Genomic DNA, 5,599 nt, shown 5'->3' on the forward strand with positions numbered 1-5,599 from the left:
GGTTGGAGCTATAGTTATTATTGCTGTTGATTACCTGATAGCATCAGAACAAAATATCATATGAAAAAGGGGACTACGGTAAACAAAGAAAAATTTATTTTAAAACAGTGCTACAGCAAACAAACACACATTAAAAATGGGGAGGGGGAGACAAAATACCTGGTACTTCTATGGATCATACAAATACACAACTTCTTTTTGTAAAGGCCACTTTATAAAAAGAACAAAATGTTTATTTCTTCTTTAAAGTGCTAACTCATCTCTGGCTTGAGAATCACTTTGAATTGCTTTCAAAGGTCCTTTAGTACAACCCTGGCGCTATTGTCCAGGGACACTGGCAATGGTGTAAAGGTGGGCATGAAGTCTGCAATGGGATTCAAAAGGAGATTCCCAGGTCCACCAGGTCCAAGTCCAGCTAGGCTAATCAGTGGCACAGCCGCAGAACATGGTGCCAAGAATGGATTCACAGCCTCTCTTTTACCAGCTCTGAATTCTGCTGCCTCTTTCACACTTCTTGGTACATTTGCACGTTCCTTTCTCCTTCCTCTGGAGTCTAGAAACTTCATGGCATGAGCAGAAAATTTTGGTGATGGAATGGATGAATGAAATTCTGTTTCCAGAAATTTGACAAAAAGTTCTGAAAAAGAACTATTAAGCCCAGGTTGCTCATTTGGTGTCAAAGGTGTGTTGAGGACACATTGGGATCCTCCTGCAAGCCAACTCGTCATCCACTTAGTAACACCACCATCATCTCCATTCAGCAACTGCTCCATTTCCTCCTTTTGAATGCCCAGGATGCTTCCCATTAACCTTAACACTTTGCGACGCTGATTTTTCGGTTTCTGGAAATGCCCAATGAACAGGTTTCTCATTAAGGCTTTTCCTTCTGTGCCATTTTCCGAGTTCATCAATTTCTTTTGGGCATCGTCCAGTATTTCACTTGGGAGCTCACTTTGTTCAATCTGTTCTTCCTCTCGATGGAACTGTTGTGTAAGTCTGGTTGCTGAATCCATCACACGGTTGGCTTCTCCCAAGCGTCCCTGTAATAACAATACCTCTCTTTCTAGATTTTCTGCCTTTTCCTTCCATTCGGTTGTATGTTGTCTTTCCTTTTCTAATTCAGTGGAATACATAGCTTTTTCTTCTTGTTGGAATGCTCTAGAACCTTTTGCAGGTTAGCGAGTGACATGGCATACTGCTTTCCTTATTTCTGGTAGAGCGAAAGCTGCAGTGCGTTCTCATCCCTCTCTTGGGAGAGGAAGCACACCTGTTTCAGCAGGGACTCTACCTGCACACTGGCTTGATGACTTGCATTAGAAGAGGAAAGTAGCTTTTCCTTCAATAGTGTGAATTTCTCTCTCAGGTTCCTCTCTCTCTTCTCTGCAGCTCAAATTTCCTGGGTGTAAGAATCTTCTGATTCTAGAAGATGGCTCCTCAGGCTTTGTACCTCCTGCTTTAAGTGTAATTCTTTGTCACGTAAGTGTTGAACCTCTTGCTCTAAGGTCCGGTTTGCCATTTGTTGGTGCTTTAGAGACAAGGTGACTTGGTCTCTCTCCTGCTGAAATAGGATGGTCTTCTCCTGCATGGATTCAAGTGCTTTTAAAAGCTGACTTAAGTCCCCAGCTTTGCCATATTCTTTTTCTAGTAACAGCTGCTCAAAGGCAAGAGCTTGCTCCTTCATGAAGTGGCACTTGTACTCTTGTTCTAGCAGGATCACAGAGAACTTCATGTTATTCTCTTGTAATGCTTGATACTCCATTTCCTTTTCTTGGGATGTTTCTATCATTTTTTCATTTTCGCCTTTGAGTTGAGAAATGTCCATTTCTAAAATTAATATTCTCTCTTTTAGGTTTGTTATTGCTTGCCTCAACAACTCGTTTTCATTCACTTTGTCAGTGAGCTTTTCATTTGAAGAAAGTACCTGATCACTTTTGGCTTGGATGAAGAGGTCTTTTTCCTTCAGTAAAGTTTTTAACACATCTTGTTTTTCCTTGAGCTCTTTAATTTCAGAATCCATTTCTTCGTGTTCTTTGTTTTCTCTCTCTGTGGCGGCAACAATTGCATCAGACAACCTGTGGTTATTTTCCTGGAGCATCCTAATGGTGGCCATTTTTTTCTTGCAGTGATCGTCTCAGCTCTTGGACCTCTGCTGACTGGGAGGTACGTGATGACGCAGTCAAGAGCTGGGGTGGAATCATATCAAGTTTTCTTTAATAAATTTTTGCCTGAAGAGCTTGTATCTCCATGCCTTCCTGCTGAATAGCTTGAGTGAGTTTACCAACTTGAAGTGAGTTTACCAACTTGAAGTGAGTTTACCAACTGCTGATTAATCTGGTTGGTTAAAGATCTAATCTTTTCATTTACAAGTTGCATTTCAAGTTCTTGTTCTTGGATTCCTTTCACTCCTTTTTCAGTTTCATAGTTGTGTTTTTCATTTCCGTTTTCTGTATGAAGATTTTTGACTTTTGTTTTTTGAAAACTATCAGAATTGTCTGCTGGAGTGTTGTGTGTGTCTTCCTGCAACTGGGCTTTTATTTGTTAACTGGTTTTCTGCAAATTCTTAATTTCCTCATCTTTCTGCTCCATCACAGAAGGCTGCGATTGACTACATTCCAGCTTCAAGTTTTCACACTGTTCCATTGTTTGTTGCTTTTGCACACTGAGCTGCTCTTTTTCTCTCTTCAAGACCTCTATGTCATTTTGTGCCAAAGATAATTGTTTATTTATGTCTTTTAGTTGGTCCTCAAGTTGTTCGATCTTCCTGGCAGACTCTAGTTTTTCAGTTTGTAGAACCTGAATAGTTTTTTGCAAGTCACAGATTTTAGACTCATCAGTTACTGGTACTCCCGAGTCACCTTGTTGTAACTGATTTTCAAGTTTTTTAATTCTTTCTTCAGAGTCATTTAGTTCCTCTCGATACCAGTGACTCATCTCTGCCAGTTTCTGTTGATATACATTCTGCAAAACTGCAATTTCATCTTGATGATTATCAAGGTCTTGATTTCGGTTTTGTTCAAGTAGCTTAATAGTATTTTGTAGTTTGCAGATTTCACTTTGATCACAATTATGTTTTGCCTGTGCCTGAGCTATAGCGCTCCAATGGCCAACTTCCAATTCAAGTCTTGAAACTTCAATTGACAGTCTCTTAATTTGTTGTGCTGAAATGATGTCACTGAAGTCCATGTCATCACCAGGAAAAGCTGAACAATGACTGATCTCATGACCAAATGAAGACGGGGCAGTGGTTGATGGTACACCATCAGTTCCTGAATGTAGTACTTGGGCAGCTGACTTCAGTTGCAATACCTCATCCTCTAGTACAAACTGTCTTGCTTTCAGTTGCCTGATTTCTACTTCTTTCTCTTCCAGTTCGTTTCGGTAATTCACAGATTAATGTTGGATCCATAGCTCGGATGCTGCATACCTTTCTTCCAGGTCAGTACAATAGTTTTTAAGTCTTTCATTGTCATATCTGATCATCCATTTGGTACCTTCAATGTTCTTTCTCCAATAATTAGGTAAAACTGCTTCTACATCCTCGAAATCGTCGAGAACCATGTCCTTGGTGACATTCGACATATGGCCGGTGAGGGAAGCCAAGCTGTCCCCCACATGACCCAAGGTGTGGCCCAAGCTGGAACCTAGGCCTCTAAACCAGAATGACATCTCCACAATTTCAGTGATCCATCAGACCCACTCTGAAAACCACCTCTGTCTCTATCCACCTCTGAAAACCACCTCCTTCTCTATCCACCTCTGCTCTGAAACTCCTGGAATGCTGGGGGGTGGGTGTCAATTATGACCCAAGCACTCAGAATTCCACGAAGGGCGGGGCTGCAGGGCTCTTGCCAACCATTGCTATCTGCCTGGAAATACAGAGGCCTGGCCTGGGCTTACACCAGGGACTTGCCATCAGTGGCCTAGGCACCCCTGTGGTACCTGAGCCTCCTTCTCATCACTTTTCACCCTTGGGCTTGGGTGACATCTAGTTCAATGTTAGAAACTTGACACAGTTGGCGGGCTGCCCCTGCCACCTGGGCACTGGCTGTCATATCACCCCTACATCATTCTTAATGATAATAAACTTAAAACTTTCCCACTAAGATCAGGAACAATCAAGAGTATCCTCTCCTATTACTTCTTTTTAACATCTTGCTGAGTTCCTAGCTAATATCTTAAGTCAAGAAAATGAAATTAAAGACATAGAGGAATGGGAAGAAAGATAAACATTCTAGTAAGGTGTCTTCTACTTAGGGACCATCTTATAATTTTTACCTTATTCTATGTTGGTAATTAGTATCTTTATAGCAAAAGGAAGGTTACATTCAACTTCTTCAGGTGTCAAATCGGTTTTGACCCCTTCCTAACATGTTGAGCTCCTATAACTTGATATGTGAGGAAGGTGTCAAAACTGATATATATAGTTTTAGATGGACACAATACCTTTATTTTTTTTATTCATTGCTGAAGATTGAATGCAGTGCTTCATGTATACCAGGTGAGCTCTATACAACTGAGCCCCAGCCCCAACCCCAAAACTGATTTTTTAAAATGGTTTGGGAGTATATCTCAGTGGTAGAGCACTTGCCTTCTAGGTAAGCAGTCCTGGGTTTACTCTCCAACACCAAAAAAGATAATTTTTATTATTGATTTTATTTATTTAATACATGACAGTAGAATCAGTGTAAAAAGAATTCGAATTCTTATTACTCATATAGAGTACAATTCTTTATATCTCTGTTTATAAAATATGGTCACACCAATTTATGTCTTCATACATGTACTTTGGTTAAGGATGTGTATCACATTTCACCATCATTGCTAACCCCCTGCTTCCACCCTTCCCCTCCCACCACTCTGGCCTATCTAGAGTTCCTCTATTCTCCCATGCACCCCCTCCCTACCCCATTATGGTCAGTCACCTTATATTAGAGAAATCATTCAGCATTTGTTTTTTGGGATTGGCTAACTTCACTTAGCATTATTTTCTCCAACACCATTCATTTACCTGAAAATGCCATGATTTTATTGTCTTTTATTGCTGAGTATTATTCAACAAATAGTGCTGGGAAAACTGTAAATCTATATGAAAAAAAATGAAATTAAACTTCTATCTCTCATCATGCACTAAACTCAAAGTGGATCAAGGACCTAGGACTTAAACCAGAGACTCTACATCTAATAGAAGAAAAAGTAGGCCCTAATCTTCATCATGTGGGATTAGGCCCCGACTTCCTGAATAAGCACAAGAATTAAAACCAAGAATCAACAAATGGGATGGACTCAAACTAAAAAGTTTCTTCTCGGCAAAAGAGACAATCTGTGAGGTGCATAGAGAGCCTACATCTTGGGAGCAATTTTTTACCCCTCACACATCAGATAGAGCACTAATCTCTAGGGTATACAAAGAACTCAAAAAGGTAAGCACTAAAAAAAAAATAACCCTATCAATATATGATCTTTTTTTTTTTTTTGAGAGAGAGAAAGAGAGAGAGAGAGAGAGAGAGAGAGAGAGAGAGAGAGAGAGAGAAAATTTTTTAATATTTATTTTTTTAGTTTTCAGTGGACACAAGATCTTAATTTTCTTTTTATGTGGTGC

The 5,599-nt window shown here is 40.0% G+C and overlaps 1 pseudogene; it reads right to left on the reverse strand.

The window, feature by feature from the left end:
- Nucleotides 1–251: 251 nt before the first annotated feature.
- LOC114095165 (thyroid receptor-interacting protein 11 pseudogene) lies at nucleotides 252–3,666 on the reverse strand (annotated as a pseudogene).
- Nucleotides 3,667–5,599: the final 1,933 nt, after the last annotated feature.

The sequence above is a fragment of the Marmota flaviventris genome, chromosome 1, assembly GCF_047511675.1.
Source record: "Marmota flaviventris isolate mMarFla1 chromosome 1, mMarFla1.hap1, whole genome shotgun sequence".
In the NCBI taxonomy this organism is placed as follows: Eukaryota; Metazoa; Chordata; class Mammalia; order Rodentia; family Sciuridae; genus Marmota; species Marmota flaviventris.